The sequence below is a fragment of the Oreochromis aureus genome, linkage group 22 (genome assembly GCF_013358895.1).
Source record: "Oreochromis aureus strain Israel breed Guangdong linkage group 22, ZZ_aureus, whole genome shotgun sequence".
Lineage (NCBI taxonomy): Eukaryota > Metazoa > Chordata > Actinopteri > Cichliformes > Cichlidae > Oreochromis > Oreochromis aureus.
In genome coordinates, this window is record NC_052962.1 from 20,640,066 (window position 1) to 20,657,092 (window position 17,027).

Genomic DNA, 17,027 nt, shown 5'->3' on the forward strand with positions numbered 1-17,027 from the left:
AAAACCAGCATCTACGGCTTAAGACCTTTTAAAACAAGGTAATAATGAGCTGCCAGTATTGCAGCTGGATTTAGTGGGGGGTCAGCCATTATTCATTTATACACCAGCTCTCACTTATAGAAGGAGTTATAGTTGTTTGAAGGTTTACTCTGTACACATGCTCTTAACCGGATGTCCTTTAAACCAATGTTTATAAAGGCTGAGTTTAGAGGATCCAAGTTTTAGTGAAACATCTCCTTTCCTTCCTCTCACCAGGGTCAGGGAAAGTAACCCCCCTGTGGTTTAGGTGGCAGTGTGAGAGAGAAAGGTGGGAGTTAATGTCCACTGCAGCAATGCCTGCTGGGAGAGGTTGGGTTACACTTGTGTGCCTGCACAGTGGTGTCTATTTACAGCTCTCTGGGTGCCGGAGCTTCCATTACACCTGACTGTTATGATCGGCGAGGAAGATGTGAGTGAGGAGGCTGCTGTCGAGCAGCAGAGGAAGAGCTGAGTGAGCGCGTAGGTCAGGTGACTCCTAAACCTGTCACACTGTCATTTTCTGGGAGATGTCAGTGAAATGTGGGGGACCCTGAATCACCTCAGGTGGCTGGCAGGTATGGAGGCCAGTGTGTGGCCTCAGGAAGAATTACACACTTTTAAAATTTCATTAAAATATACACTCACTGGCCACTTTATTAGGCACATCTTTTCAACTGCTTGTTAATGCAAATATCAAAATCAGCCCATCAGCAACTGAACGTAGGGATGTAGACATGATCAAGACAACCTGCTGAAGTTCACAATGAACTTTCACAAATTGCTTTTCCACCAAAGTATGCTGAAGAGGATCTCTGAACCTGGGCTACAGCGGCAGAAGACCACGCTCTGGGTGTCACTCAGTCAAAAACAGGAAACTGAAGCTAGGACTTGCACCAGCTCACAAACATCCTGCCTTATATTAAGGCTTCTGATTAAGGCTTCTTGCTTTGGGCCTTTTAGTGTTGGTGTAATGGTTTGGGGGAGCTGTATCCCCTTGTCTAGTTCGCGCTTGCTTTCCCGGTCCAGTCCTGTGTCTGCCCTGGTCCCATGTCTCTGTTCCCTCTGTTGTAAGTCTGTGTCTGTGTTATGTTTTTTTTATTTTGAAGGTCCATGTGTCTTATGATATATCTGGCTTCCAGATATTTTTCCTTATTGCCCATTCCTGATTGCTCCCTCTATGTATTTAAGCCCTGTGTTTCAGTTAGTCATTGTTGTGATCTACCGTTTATTTTGCTGTGTGTTTTGTCTGCTTGCCTGTTGTTTAAAGTCTAGTTCTGGTATCTTTTAGTTCAGCATTAAAGCTGTTTTTTTTGAGTTTACTTTGTGCCTCCGAGTGTCTGCACTTTTGGGTCCATGATTCCTGTCTGCACACAGCCTACACCTAACAGTTTTTTTTTTTTTTTTTTTTTTTTCTTCCATTAGATGACTGATAGGCTCCATAAATAGGAATGTGTAAACATGTCCACAAATAAAAAACATCAATTTGAAGTCAGTTTCAGTTTATTCCTCTGATCATTTTCACAATAAAAGTCCTCTGAAAGAATCATTCATCGTCTGTGTTTTACTTCCTCATTCCACAAACTCTGGGAGACATTAACTGACTTCCTCAAAGATCCTTAAGCAGGCCACACACACACACACACACACACACACACACACACACACACACACACACACACACACACACACACACACGGGAATTCACTTCCTCACTTTTAAGAGCGGCCTCCTCAATCATAGCCTCATTTCCATAGTAACGCACCAGGACGCAGAACAACCCACCGATCTATCTAAAACACTCAGCACTCTGTAATTCAGCAGAAAGTCTCACACTGACCTGAAAACAGACCACAATGAGCTCTTATATAATTTAAATAGAATAACTGGCCACTAATTTAAGGAAAGCTCTGACCATCTTGGCTCAAAGCTGCCCCCTTGTGGCTACTTTCATGAAGAGTTCAGAGATTTGAGCGAAGTGCATGCAGCACAGTTTTTTAAAGCTTCATTATGACTCCAAATTAATAAAGAGGCTTTTTTAACTACCACGTTACAGCATGAAATAAAGAAAAATCCTGCCATGTCTGTGAGACCTGTATGCAAGGCCAGCTGTCATAAGAAAGCAGACCACAAATGTTCATTCATAAATTCCTATAACATTCCTATATATCACCTACAACATCTCTATTTTTCTGGCTTCGATCCTCAACCCGTTGATAGGCAGCTCTGAACACCACATCCAGAACACCTTGGATTTTGTTGAGAGATGTCATTATGGAGGCAGATGAAACAATGGTTTCGTATGATGTTATATCTCTTCACTTGCATCCCAGTCACGGAAGCGTTGGAGGTAGTTTGTAAAAGATTACAGGATGATTCCAATCTCAGCAACAGGAGCACTCTCTGCATCGACCAAGTGTGTTTGCTTTTGTCTTAATTCCACCTATTTCACATACAAGGGTCAGTACTGCAGGCAGAGACATGGGTGTGCCATGGGTTCCCCAGTTTCACCCATTGTGGCCAACTTGTACATGGAAAAGGTGGAAAATAGGGCTTTGCTATCCTACCCTGGAAACACCACCAAGTCATTGGTTCAGGTATGTGGATGACACCCAGGTGAAAATCAAATCTCAGGATGTACATCAATTCATGCCATCACATTAACTCAGGAGTCACACAGAAAATGTATGCTTGATGACTCACCACCAGTCCCTGTAGAACTCCCGGTCTCCAAACTGCAGCAGCTCTGCCACAAAGTTCAGAGGGGAATGTACAAACCAACAGAAGAATATATTAGATGGATAGGAACCTGGGAGGAGGCAGCCAGGGGGGAGGATTAGAAAAGGAGAGAGGAAAAGGTGTCTAGGTTGGTAAGGTTGAACTACTGTTGCCTAACAAATGTAACTCTTGAGACAGTATAAATCTCACTTCAAAAATGTTAAAACAATACAAAAAACAACAGGCAACAGCACCAGAATAAAGGGATTCATTCGAGTATTTAATTTAGATCAAGTTTGACGATAAATGAAAAAGTCTCTGATGTGCAGTCTTGATACTCACAGCTAGTTTCAGCAGCCGCTCCGCCATTCTAGAAAAGTCCACCATACCTTTTCTTTATAAGCCAAATCTAAATATATTTGAAGGCCGCTCCAGTTTCAGGCAAATATTTCTTGACTCTTGCTTTAGTCCTGGAGCCACTGTAAGTGATGCAGTGAGTGTCTCTGTGTTTATACACACCTGGAACGGTGTCATTGAGTTCTGAACCCTTGGGACCATCCACTGGAAGACACAGACTTAGGTCAATTTTTTTTTCTTTTTTTTCTGCTTTTTCACAATATACTCAAAGAAGTATAATGTTCTAACTCGGCATATCACAATTTCAGATTTTCACTAAAGAATCTAAGAGAATGACAGATATACAATATTCAGCTACAGAAAACAAACTATAAGTCAAATCTAAATATATTTATTGCAGGCAGCATTTTAAGGCTCAAAGGTTTCAGCATGTGGTAATGGAGTTGAAGCAGAATGGCAACGGCTATACGGGCACGCCAACTTCGCAAATTTGATGCAAGAAGGAGTCTACTGGTGTGTGAAAGAAGTAACTGCAGCATTAGAAAAGTGAGGGAATACCATTGTTATTTCACGACATTGTTATTTCACCCAATTTAAATCACAAAGTGCAAAAATAAAGTAGTACATGTCTCAAGACAAACACGCAAACACGTCATACCCTCAAAGTTCAAACCTTCCTAGAAAAATAAGTCCAGTATTATAGAATGAAAACAAAGATCAAACACTGTTTTCAGGTCCAGAACATGGGAATAGAGCAGCTGCGAGAGAATTCAACATTAATGAATCAATGGTACGGAAGTGAAGGAAGCAAGAAGCATGAGTTGAGTAAAGTTTGATTTATCTGACTGTTTTGTTTCGCTTAGTGCGCCTTATAATGCGTTGTGCCTTATGGTCCGAAAACAAACAGTAAGCCAAACGAATATGAAATATGAATAATGTATGAATTTAACTGTAAAATTCTGAAAGCCTGTGGGCGGGACCTACTTTCAATGAGCCAATACGGAATGTTGTAGTGTCCTGTGGGCGGGTCCTAAGGACAGGACATCAAAGCAAAGAGAATCGGGCCATGACGTCACAGTCAACAAAAAGTCCCTAAATAGGGTAAAACAGCACACTGGTCAAGCACGTTTCTTACTTACAGTCACGAGCGATTCACTAGACGAACTTTTGTTCTGCTTCTCCAACTTCAAACCCTGATTCACATCTGATTATCGAATTCACATTTGAATATCTGATTTAGTGTACCACGGTAGATTTGTTTCAAAGTTAAATATCAAAAATGAGCAACCAGGAAGGAAAACCAGAATTTGTCTTCAAACTGGCAACGAGTGCACTCTACGACCTTATGCAGGCTCAAATTTCAATGGATGCGCACCCAGCTGGACCTGTATGAGAGCCAAGCTGGAGAAGTCACTGACGAAACAGCGTCGCGCAAACTGCGGGTGAGCAGCGCCACCAAAGAAAGAGAGGAACAGACGTGTTCAGATCAGGAAAAGGCCAGCAACTCTGACCTTGAGATGAACCGTCTGAAACAGAGCAGCTTCAGCAGAGGGACAACGAAATCCACCCACAGAGTGAGGACTCTAGCGAGATTAAAGAAAGTCAGGCAGAGACAAAATACCAGAAATGCAGACAAAAATACTGGACAAGCAGAGAAAAAGAATTAGTAGAGGCTGAGACTGAAACACAGGAGATGGCAACCCCAGAGTCGTCCTCATCTGATTGTCTGAGTGGGGAAAAGTTGTGTGTCAACAAAGTGATTGAGTTGGTGGTTTCACAGGCCATAGAGAAAGTCTCCACTAAATACAAGCTCTTCACGGAGCGCCTCACTCCTGACTGCATCAGCGATCGCCTGATTGAAAAAATTTGGCCTGAAATTGAGCTGAAACATTTAGATCTATCCCCCAAATGGCTGAAAAATATAGACAAGGCCATTCTCAAGGATCTTTGCAAAACACACAACTGCAAGGAAAAATATCTGATTTTTAATCTGAGGGAACAGCTTGATAATATTACTGTCCCAACCTTCACCAAACACCTGTTGGCATTACCAAGAAGAGTACTTAGTGTCTCTAAAAACAGGGACGAGTACCAGGAGGCTGTGAAAAATGTCACTAAAGATCTGGTAATGCACGCTATGAACGGAGAAGATGAGACAGCTACATGGAATGCAGGAACATCAGAGTTTATTATTCAGAGGCTTTCCCATAAGATCTGGAACAAAATTTTGTCCAAAAACTACAAAATGTCCTTGGAAAACATTGAACAACTCGGCCTGAAAGTATCCAATGAACTCCGTGAAAGGTGGCCTTCTCCAATACTGCTAATGAGGTCAAGCAACCCAGTGGTTGACGAAGCAGTCGTCAGCAGCTTCAAAAAACACGCCAAGCTGAGGAGCCAAAATGTCATCTTTAGGGCTTTCTCATGTGCACGCTAAAATTGAACTGAAACGTGCATGTGATTATGTTACAAAACTCTTAAACTGGCGTAAAATATTCTTTTAATTCGGCAATCTCAATTAAATTTTAAAACCAGAGTGGTTAAAAATAACCACTCTTCTTCCCCCCACTTCCTTCCCTCATCACCAACTGGCCGAGGCAGATGGCCACCCCATCTCAGAGCCTGGTTCTGCCGGAGGTTTCTCGCTTTTAAAAGTGAGTTTTTCCTCCCCACTGTCGCCATTGTGCTTGCTCTAGGGGTTAGAGTTTTTGTGCATTATTGTAGGGTCTTGACCTTACAATATAAAGCACCATGAGGGAAGTGTTGTTGGGGCTTGGCTGTTTTTAACTCAAAATGTCCAATTACAACAGGACATTTTAAGTTAAGAAACAGCGCCAAACCACAAACTAAAATAAAATAGAATTTAAAAAAAAAAAAAAACAACTTTGAATTTGTGCTTCGTTTCATTTGCTGTAAATTTGCTAAGAATGTAATATAAGATTAGAATAGTGTTTATTTGTTTGCCTATTTATAAGGAACCCCATTAGAATTAGAATTAGAATTCAACTTTATTGTCATTGAACATGTCACAGGCACAGGGCAACGAAATGCAGTTTGCATCCATCCAGAAGTGCTTTAGCCATGATATAGATATATTACAATATATATTAGCAATAATATAGATATGTAAGTATATTACAGAAATGGGTCTATTATGGTATGTTATAATGTACATGGTATGAAGTATGTTATGAATATTCTATAACTATAAGTATGTACAGGCTGTAGTACAAGCTATGTACAGCTATGAACAGGATATAAATATGAAAAAAAAACCTATACAGAATATGAAATAAAAAACTATACAGAAATATGAGATATACAGTTATACAGAAATGTGAACTATGCAAGTTATAAACAGTTGTAGGATTAAAAATTATCGTATGTACAGAATGATTATTTACACAGAACTATACAATGCAGTTAAGATAGTGATATGGATAATTTCTAAAGAGTATATAAAGTGGTTGTGAGTGGTGGTTCAGTCCATGTTATTATTGTGTGTTTGAGGGTACAGTTGTCCATTGTGTGTGTGTGTGTGTAGTTGGTTGTGGGTGTGTGTATGTTCAGTCCATGAGTTTAACGTGGGTCAGATGTCAGGAGGCAGAGTTCAGGAGTCTGACAGCTGTGGGGAAAAGCTGTTCCGGTATCTGGCATTAGCTTCCACAACAGTGGCTGCTAGTATTCCTGGGGCCTAAGCCATCAAATACAATCAATTAAAATATTACACAATAAAATGGGTGCAAAATATCCACAATTTGACTCTTACATCCACGGTGAGATTTTACAATTGTGAAAATATAAGCATATAAATATCAATAACACTGAGGCAAAACACACCAATTTCCAAAACAAATCACATTGCCCTCTTACAATATATACAATAATTAAAAGCTGTGTAAACAGGCTTTTAAGTGTTTTTGAAATTATGAATAGCAGCTAATTCTCTAATTCCATAAGGCAATTTATTCCACTTAAAAGATGCTCTAAATATAAGAGAGTTTTTCAAAAAGTTACTTTAAACTCGAGGAATTACTAAATTGCGGTTTGTTGAAAATCATGTAATATGATTATGTATTTCATCTGGATACTGCAGCTGAGCAGAAAAAAGTGTGGTGTTTTTAACAGTATTGCTTTCTTTATAAATATAAGTAAGACATAGTATAATTTAGCTTGTACAGGAAGCCAAGAAAATTTATTATCCATTTTATCGATATTCGTATTGTATGAACACCTAAACACTAATCTGGCCGCATTATTCTGGACTCACTGAAGCCTGTTAAGATCTGTCTTATTAGCTGCTGACCAAATGATTGAACAATACTCCAGATGAGCTGATACCTATGCCCTGTCCCATTTTCTTAACAACAGAGTCGATGTGCTGAGACCATGAAAGGTGGTGATTTATGGTAACACCAAGTAATTTGATCTGGGTGACCTGTTCTAATACCGATCCAGCTATGGAAGGATTCAGTTGTGGGCTGTTGACTAAGTGTTATCTACTTCCAATTAACATAGATTTGGATATGTTTAAAATCACATTGTTTTTACTTATCGAGTCAAACACGCTCAGCAAATCTTGTTGTAATACGCTGGTCAATTTGGAGTTGTCACTGGCTGAATAAAACATGGTGGAATCATGGTGGCATACATTATAAGATGAGGTTTACCCAAGACATAACGGCAGATCATTCGTGAAAACTGAATAGAGAAGTGGACTGAGGCAACTGCCTTAAGGTAGAGCATAGTTCATGTCGCAGCCCTCAGAGAAATAGCCATTATAATAAACCTTTTGCCTTCTTCCAGACAAGTAACTTTTCATCCAGCACAGAGCAGCTGGTGAAAATCCATAAGATTTTAGTTTATCAATCAAAAGATCATGATTTTGGGATGTGTAACGCACCTGCTACCTTTCAGAGGCTGATAAATAAAGTTCTGAGTGGCCTTTCCGACTACACAGTGCCTATCTGGATGATCTGGTGGTTTACACTGAAACGTTGCAAGATCATTTGCAAAACCCTACGCCAAGTATTTCACCGTTTGGCCTAAGCAGCTCTGACACGCAACCTGGCAAAGTGTGAATTTGCCAAGGCCACTGTAACATACTTGAGCAGGGAAGTTGGACGTGGTCAGTGTGCGCCCCTTAGCGCCAAAGTGGTGGCGATTAATGAATATCCCGCACCTAAAACAAGATGTGAACTGCGAGATTCCTGGGAATGGTAGGTTGTTACAGGAACTTCTGCAAAAACTTCTCCTCCATAACTGATCTACTTAGTCCAAAGGTTGATTTTATGTCTCTGCCACACTCCTGGCTGTAATCTAAAGCATAGCATTTACGTAACTTCATGGCAGTTCAGGTATTACCATAAACAAGGTATAGCGTCACATCAATAGTGTCAATATCAGTGACATCGCTATGTCCCTTACAAAATCAATTTTTTTTCTGATGTGTCGTGATTTTTAGTAGTCCCAAAATCTGTAATTAGTAATACCTTAAAATAAAACCCAGTACACATATTCTCTGTGTTTTAATTTGATGCAGGATGAAAGCAAACATGTCACACTGATGTGTTACAGCATTTTTCCTTTTTTTTAAATGAGTGAAGTTATCAAACCAGAAGCCAAGAGGCTTGATGTTGTGTCCAGTCCTACTGTATCCCTACTCTCCGTTTAATGAGCAGGCTGTGAGGTATTAACAACTGAATGTTGCTCTGTTGGAAATTTAAATCTTGAAACACTGAAAAAGACTATGTTGAAATTCAATGTGGCTCTTCAGGTGTTCTCTGGAAATACAATCAGGCTTCCACAGTGAATCTATAATGACACTTGGTGGCGCTACAGCTTGTTAGTTATGCGGCCGGCTAGTCAGGAGTCGGAGAGAGGACCGAGAACAGCGATCGCCTCGATTTCCACCAGCCCACCCTGAGGAGAAAAGGAGGAGACGCAGGTTGAGGAAATGACTGCAGAGGCGAAATATTAAATTATAATATTGTCCAAAAATGAACACACACAGTCATTCAAAACCCCTGCAAAAAGCTTTTATACACATCTCTGCTGTCCCATGAAAAACCAAGTGATCCCCATGATTCTGCAGCTTGTAGATCCACCTTTAGCAGCAATAACTTGAATTTGGCCAAAAGCAGCATTTACACTACATTTACTCATTTGTCCAAATAGCAGCAGAGTCTCCGCTGTGTGACAGTGTAAGCAAATTAAGTCACCAAAACATGATTAATATGTTTGATTTGTGGTTTAAAATAAAATACAAATCCTCCTTTTTCAACCTTTCCATTTCCGATCAGCATAAAATGAAATTCACGACATCATCCACATGTGCACAGTAGCAGGGACTTTAAAGTGGGTGTGTCATAATGTAATACAGTGCTAAAGCTTTGGTTAACACTCACTCTGGGAGAGCAGCGACTTGGTAGGCAGCTCTGGCAGGAAACTTACTGCTGAAAACTGGAGAGGAAAACATTTTCGTTAGATTTGCATGCATTTGCAGAAGCACGGTGAAGTTATTCACTTCCATCAGTGAATCCATCTATGAATCTCAATTTGAATGGTTCATTTCAGCTTCTAATAATATGAAAGGCTTTATTTATGAGTGGTTAGATCATTTACCCATGTATTACAGATAAGCAATAAAACAACAAGCACAGGTGCTTTTTAGCAGCTGGGTAGAAAGTTCCTTTGGCTAGTGTATAGCAGCAGCTGACACACACACACACACACAACCTGGAAAGGCACATTTTTGCCTTAACTTAAGATTTAAACCAGTGTTTATAAACCAGTAAAGGCTGAGTTTAAAGGATCAAAACAGAGTTTAGTGAAACATCTCCTTTCCTTCCTCTCACCAGGGTCAGGGAAAGTAACCTGCCTGTGATTTAGGTGGCAGTGCGAGAGAGAAGGGTGGGAGTCCACTGCAGCAATGCCTGCTGGGAAAGTTGGGTTAAAGTTGTGTGCCTGCACAGCGGTGTCTATTTACAGCTCACTGGGTGCCGGAGCTTCCATTACACCTGATTGTTATGATCCGCGAGGAGGATGTGAGTGAGGAGGCTGCTGTCGAGCAGCAGAGGAAGAGCTGAGTGAGCGCGTAGGTCAGGTGACTCCTAAACACCTGTCATTTTTCTCAAAGATGTCAGTTTAAAGGGGGGAGGGATCACCTCAGGTGGCTGGCAGGTATGGAGGCCAGTGTGTGGCCTCAGGAAGAATTGCACACTTTTAAAATTTCATTAAAATATACACTCACTGGCCACTTTATTAGGCACATCTTTTCAACTGCTTGTTAATGCAAATACCAAAATCAGCCCATCAGCAACTGAACGTAGGGATGTAGACACGATCAAGACAACCTGCTGAAGTTCACACTGAACTTTCACAAACTGCTTTTCCACCTCTCCTGAAGAGGATCTCTGAACCTGGGCTACAGCGGCAGAAGACCACGCCTGGGTGTCACTCAGTCAAAAACAGGAAACTGAAGCTAGGACTTGCACCAGCTCACGAACATCCTGCCTTATATGATTAAGGCTTCTGCTGCTAGTGTTGGTGTAATGGTTTGGGGGGAATTTTCTTGGCTTGCTTTGGGCCTTTTTAGTGCAAAGTGGCCTCAGGATATTGTTTTTTTCTTCTATTAGATGACTGATAGGCTCCAGATATTTTTATTATATGTATTAAGGACAGTAACAGCTTATTAGTATTCCTGTAACACACGCCGGGCTCCATAAATAGGAATGTGTAAACATGTCCACAAATAAAAACAATTTGAAGTCAGTTTCAGTTTATTCCTCTGATCATTTTCACAATAAAAGTCCTCTGAAAGAATCATTCATCGTCTGTGTTTTACTTCCTCATTCCACAAACTCTGGGAGACATTAACTGACTTCCTCAAAGATCCTTAAGCAGGCCACACACACACACACACACACACACACACACACACACACACACACAGGAGAGAATTCACTTCCTCACCTTTAAGAGCAGCCTCCTCAATCATAGCCTCATTTCCATAGTAACGCACAAGGACGCAGAACAACCCACCGATCTATCTAAAACACTCAGCACTCTGTAATTCAGCAGAAAGTCTCACACTGACCTGAAAACAGACCACAATGAGCTCTTATATAATTTAAATAGAATAACTGGCCACTAATTTAAGGAAAGCTCTGACCATCTTGGCTCAAAGCTGCCCCCTTGTGGCTACTTTCATGAAGAGTTCAGAGATTTGAGCGAAGTGCATGCAGCGCAGTTTTTTTAAAGCTTCATTATGACTCCAAATTAATAAAGAGGCTTTTTTAACTACCACGTTACAGCATGAAATAAAGAAAAATCCTGCCATGTCTGTGAGACCTGTATGCAAGGCCAGCTGTCATAAGAAAGCAGACCACAAATGTTCATTCATAAATTCCTATAACATTCCTATATATCACCTACAACATCTCTATTTTTCTGGCTTCGATCCTCAACCCGTTGATAGGCAGCTCTGAACACCACATCCAGAACACCTTGGATTTTGTTGAGAGATGTCATTATGGAGGCAGATGAAACAATGGTTTCGTATGATGTTATATCTCTCTTCACTTGCATCCCAGTCACGGAAGCGTTGGAGGTAGTTTGTAAAAGATTACAGGATGATTCCAATCTCAGCAACAGGAGCACTCTCTGCATCGACCAAGTGTGTTTGCTTTTGTCTTAATTCCACCTATTTCACATACAAGGGTCAGTACTGCAGGCAGAGACATGGGTGTGCCATGGGTTCCCCAGTTTCACCCATTGTGGCCAACTTGTACATGGAAAAGGTGGAAAACAGGGCTTTGCTATCCTACCCTGGAAACACCACCAAGTCATTGGTTCAGGTATGTGGATGACACCGGGTGAAAATCAAATCTCAGGATGTACATCAATTCACGCCATCACATTAACTCAGGAGTCACACAGAAAATGTATGCTTGACGACTCACCACCAGTCCCTGTAGAACTCCCGGTCTCCAAACTGCAGCAGCTCTGCCACAAAGTTCAGAGAGGAATGTACAAACCAACAGAAGAATATATTAGATGGATAGGAACCTGGGAGGAGGCAGCCAGGGGAGGATTAGAAAAGGAGAGAGGAAAAGGTGTCTAGGTTGGTAAGGTTGAACTACTGTTGCCTAACAAATGTAACTCTTGAGACAGTATAAATCTCACTTCAAAAATGTTAAAACAATACAAAAAACAACAGGCAACAGCACCAGAATAAAGGGATTCATTCGAGTATTTAATTTAGATCAAGTTTGACGACAAATGAAAAAAGTCTCTGATGTGCAGTCTTGATACTCACAGCTAGTTTCAGCAGCCGCTCCCGCCATTCTAGAAAAGTCCACCATACCTTTTCTTTATAAGCCAAATCTAAATATATTTGAAGGCCGCTCCAGTTTCAGGCAAATATTTCTTGACTCTTGCTTTAGTCCTGGAGCCACTGTAAGTGATGCAGTGAGTGTCTCTGTGTTTATACACACCTGGAACGGTGTCATTGAGTTCTGAACCCTTGGGACCATCCACTGGAAGACACAGACTTAGGTCAATTTTTTTTTCTTTTTTTTCTGCTTTTTCACAATATACTCAAAGAAGTATAATGTTCTAACTCGGCATATCACAATTTCAGATTTTCACTAAAGAATCTAAGAGAATGACAGATATACAATATTCAGCTACAGAAAACAAACTATAAGTCAAATCTAAATATATTTATTGCAGGCAGCATTTTAAGGCTCAAAGGTTTCAGCATGTGGTAATGGAGTTGAAGCAGAATGGCAACGGCTATACGGGGCACGCCAACTTCGCAAATTTGATGCAAGAAGGAGTCTACTGGTGTGTGAAAGAAGTAACTGCAGCATTAGAAAAGTGAGGGAATACCATTGTTATTTCACGACATTGTTATTTCACCCAATTTAAATCACAAAGTGCAAAAATAAAGTAGTACATGTCTCAAGACAAACACGCAAACACGTCATACCCTCAAAGTTCAAACCTTCCTAGAAAAATAAGTCCAGTATTATAGAATGAAAACAAAGATCAAACACTGTTTTCAGGTCCAGAACATGGGAATAGAGCAGCTGCGAGAGAATTCAACATTAATGAATCAATGGTACGGAAGTGAAGGAAGCAAGAAGCATGAGTTGAGTAAAGTTTGATTTATCTGACTGTTTTGTTTCGCTTAGTGCGCCTTATAATGCGTTGTGCCTTATGGTCCGAAAACAAACAGTAAGCCAAACGAATATGAAATATGAATAATGTATGAATTTAACTGTAAAATTCTGAAAGCCTGTGGGCGGGACCTACTTTCAATGAGCCAATACGGAATGTTGTAGTGTCCTGTGGGCGGGTCCTAAGGACAGGACATCAAAGCAAAGAGAATCGGGCCATGACGTCACAGTCAACAAAAAGTCCCTAAATAGGGGTAAAACAGCACACTGGTCAAGCACGTTTCTTACTTACAGTCACGAGCGATTCACTAGACGAACTTTTGTTCTGCTTCTCCAACTTCAAACCCTGATTCACATCTGATTATCGAATTCACATTTGAATATCTGATTTAGTGTACCACGGTAGATTTGTTTCAAAGTTAAATATCAAAAATGAGCAACCAGGAAGGAAAACCAGAATTTGTCTTCAAACTGGCAACGAGTGCACTCTACGACCTTATGCAGGCTCAAATTTCAATGGTGCGCACCCAGCTGGACCTGTATGAGAGCCAAGCTGGAGAAGTCACTGACGAAACAGCGTCGCGCAAACTGCGGGTGAGCAGCGCCACCAAAGAAAGAGAGGAACAGACGTGTTCAGATCAGGAAAAGGCCAGCAACTCTGACCTTGAGATGAACCGTCTGAAAGAGCAGCTTCAGCAGAGGGACAACGAAATCCACCCACAGAGTGAGGACTCTAGCGAGATTAAAGAAAGTCAGGCAGAGACAAAAATACCAGAAATGCAGACAAAACTGGACAAGCAGAGAAAAGAATTAGTAGAGGCTGAGACTGAAACACAGGAGGTGGCAACCCCAGAGTCGTCCTCATCTGATTGTCTGAGTGGGGAAAAGTTGTGTGTCAACAAAGTGATTGAGTTGGTGGTTTCACAGGCCATAGAAAAAGTCTCCACTAAATACAAGCTCTTCACGGAGCGCCTCACTCCTGACTGCATCAGCGATCGCCTGATTGAAAAAATTTGGCCTGAAATTGAGCTGAAACATTTAGATCTATCCCCCAAATGGCTGAAAAATATAGACAAGGCCATTCTCAAGGATCTTTGCAAAACACACAACTGCAAGGAAAAATATCTGATTTTTAATCTGAGGGAACAGCTTGATAATATTACTGTCCCAACCTTCACCAAACACCTGTTGGCATTACCAAGAAGAGTACTTAGTGTCTCTAAAAACAGGGACGAGTACCAGGAGGCTGTGAAAAATGTCACTAAAGATCTGGTAATGCACGCTATGAACGGAGAAGATGAGACAGCTACATGGAATGCAGGAACATCAGAGTTTATTATTCAGAGGCTTTCCCATAAGATCTGGAACAAAATTTTGTCCAAAAACTACAAAATGTCCTTGGAAAACATTGAACAACTCGGCCTGAAAGTATCCAATGAACTCCGTGAAAGGTGGCCTTCTCCAATACTGCTAATGAGGTCAAGCAACCCAGTGGTTGACGAAGCAGTCGTCAGCAGCTTCAAAAAACACGCCAAGCTGAGGAGCCAAAATGTCATCTTTAGGGCTTTCTCATGTGCACGCTAAAATTGAACTGAAACGTGCATGTGATTATGTTACAAAACTCTTAAACTGGCGTAAAATATTCTTTTAATTCGGCAATCTCAATTAAATTTTAAAACCAGAGTGGTTAAAAATAACCACTCTTCTTCCCCCCACTTCCTTCCCTCATCACCAACTGGCCGAGGCAGATGGCCACCCCATCTCAGAGCCTGGTTCTGCCGGAGGTTTCTCGCTTTTAAAAGTGAGTTTTTCCTCCCCACTGTCGCCATTGTGCTTGCTCTAGGGGGTTAGAGTTTTTGTGCATTATTGTAGGGTCTTGACCTTACAATATAAAGCACCATGAGGGAAGTGTTGTTGGGGCTTGGCGCTGTTTCTTAACTCAAAATGTCCAATTACAACAGGACATTTTAAGTTAAGAAACAGCGCCAAACCACAAACTAAAATAAAATAGAATTTAAAAAAAAAAAAAAACAACTTTGAATTTGTGCTTCGTTTCATTTGCTGTAAATTTGCTAAGAATGTAATATAAGATTAGAATAGTGTTTATTTGTTTGCCTATTTATAAGGAACCCCATTAGAATTAGAATTAGAATTCAACTTTATTGTCATTGAACATGTCACAGGCACAGGGCAACGAAATGCAGTTTGCATCCATCCAGAAGTGCTTTAGCCATGATATAGATATATTACAATATATATTAGCAATAATATAGATATGTAAGTATATTACAGAAATGGGTCTATTATGGTATGTTATAATGTACATGGTATGAAGTATGTTATGAATATTCTATAACTATAAGTATGTACAGGCTGTAGTGAGTACAAGCTATGAACAGGATATAAATATGAAAAAAAAAAAACTATACAGAATATGAAATAAAAAACTATACAGAAATATGAGATATACAGTTATACAGAAATGTGAACTATGCAAGTTATAAACAGTTGTAGGATTAAAAATTATCGTATGTACAGAATGATTATTTACACAGAACTATACAATAGTGCAGTGGCTGTATAAAGTGCTAGTGGTTGTGAGTGGTGGTTCAGTCCATGTTATTATTGTGTGTTTGAGGGTACGGTTGTCCATTGTGTGTGTGTGTGTGTAGTTGGTTGTGGGTGTGTGTATGTTCAGTCCATGAGTTTAACGTGGGTCAGATGTCAGGAGGCAGAGTTCAGGAGTCTGACAGCTGTGGGGAAGAAGCTGTTCCGGTATCTGGCATTAGCTTCCACAACAGTGGCTGCTAGTATTCCTGGGGCCTAAGCCATCAAATACAATCAATTAAAATATTACACAATAAAATGGGTGCAAAATATCCACAATTTGACTCTTACATCCACGGTGAGATTTTACAATTGTGAAAATATAAGCATATAAATATCAATAACACTGAGGCAAAACACACCAATTTCCAAAACAAATCACATTGCCCTCTTACAATATATACAATAATTAAAAGCTGTGTAAACAGGCTTTTAAGTGTTTTTTGAAATTATGAATAGCAGCTAATTCTCTAATTCCATAAGGCAATTTATTCCACTTAAAAGATGCTCTAAATATAAGAGAGTTTTTCAAAAAGTTACTTTAAACTCGAGGAATTACTAAATTGCGGTTTGTTGAAAATCATGTAATATGATTATGTATTTCATCTGGATACTGCAGCTGAGCAGAAAAAAGTGTGGTGTTTTTAACAGTATTGCTTTCTTTATAAATATAAGTAAGACATAGTATAATTTAGCTTGTACAGGAAGCCAAGAAAATTTATTATCCATTTTATCGATATTCGTATTGTATGAACACCTAAACACTAATCTGGCCGCATTATTCTGGACTCACTGAAGCCTGTTAAGATCTGTCTTATTAGCTGCTGACCAAATGATTGAACAATACTCCAGATGAGCTGATACCTATGCCCTGTCCCATTTTCTTAACAACAGAGTCGATGTGCTGAGACCATGAAAGGTGGTGATTTATGGTAACACCAAGTAATTTGATCTGGGTGACCTGTTCTAATACCGATCCAGCTATGGAAGGATTCAGTTGTGGGCTGTTGACTAAGTGTTATCTACTTCCAATTAACATAGATTTGGATATGTTTAAAATCACATTGTTTTTACTTATCGAGTCAAACACGCTCAGCAAATCTTGTTGTAATACGCTGGTCAATTTGGAGTTGTCACTGGCTGAAT

At 40.2% G+C, this 17,027-nt stretch overlaps 1 long non-coding RNA gene across 1 annotated transcript; it reads right to left on the bottom strand.

The window, feature by feature from the left end:
- Positions 1-2,780: 2,780 nt before the first annotated feature.
- Positions 2,781-4,439, bottom strand: LOC120435911. Its single transcript, XR_005610010.1, has 4 exons — positions 4,230-4,439; positions 4,075-4,120; positions 3,076-3,294; positions 2,781-2,824 (listed from the first exon to the last, which is right to left on the bottom strand). It is a non-coding gene; the product is annotated as an uncharacterized LOC120435911 (long non-coding RNA).
- Between the last annotated feature and the right edge of the window lie 12,588 nt (positions 4,440-17,027).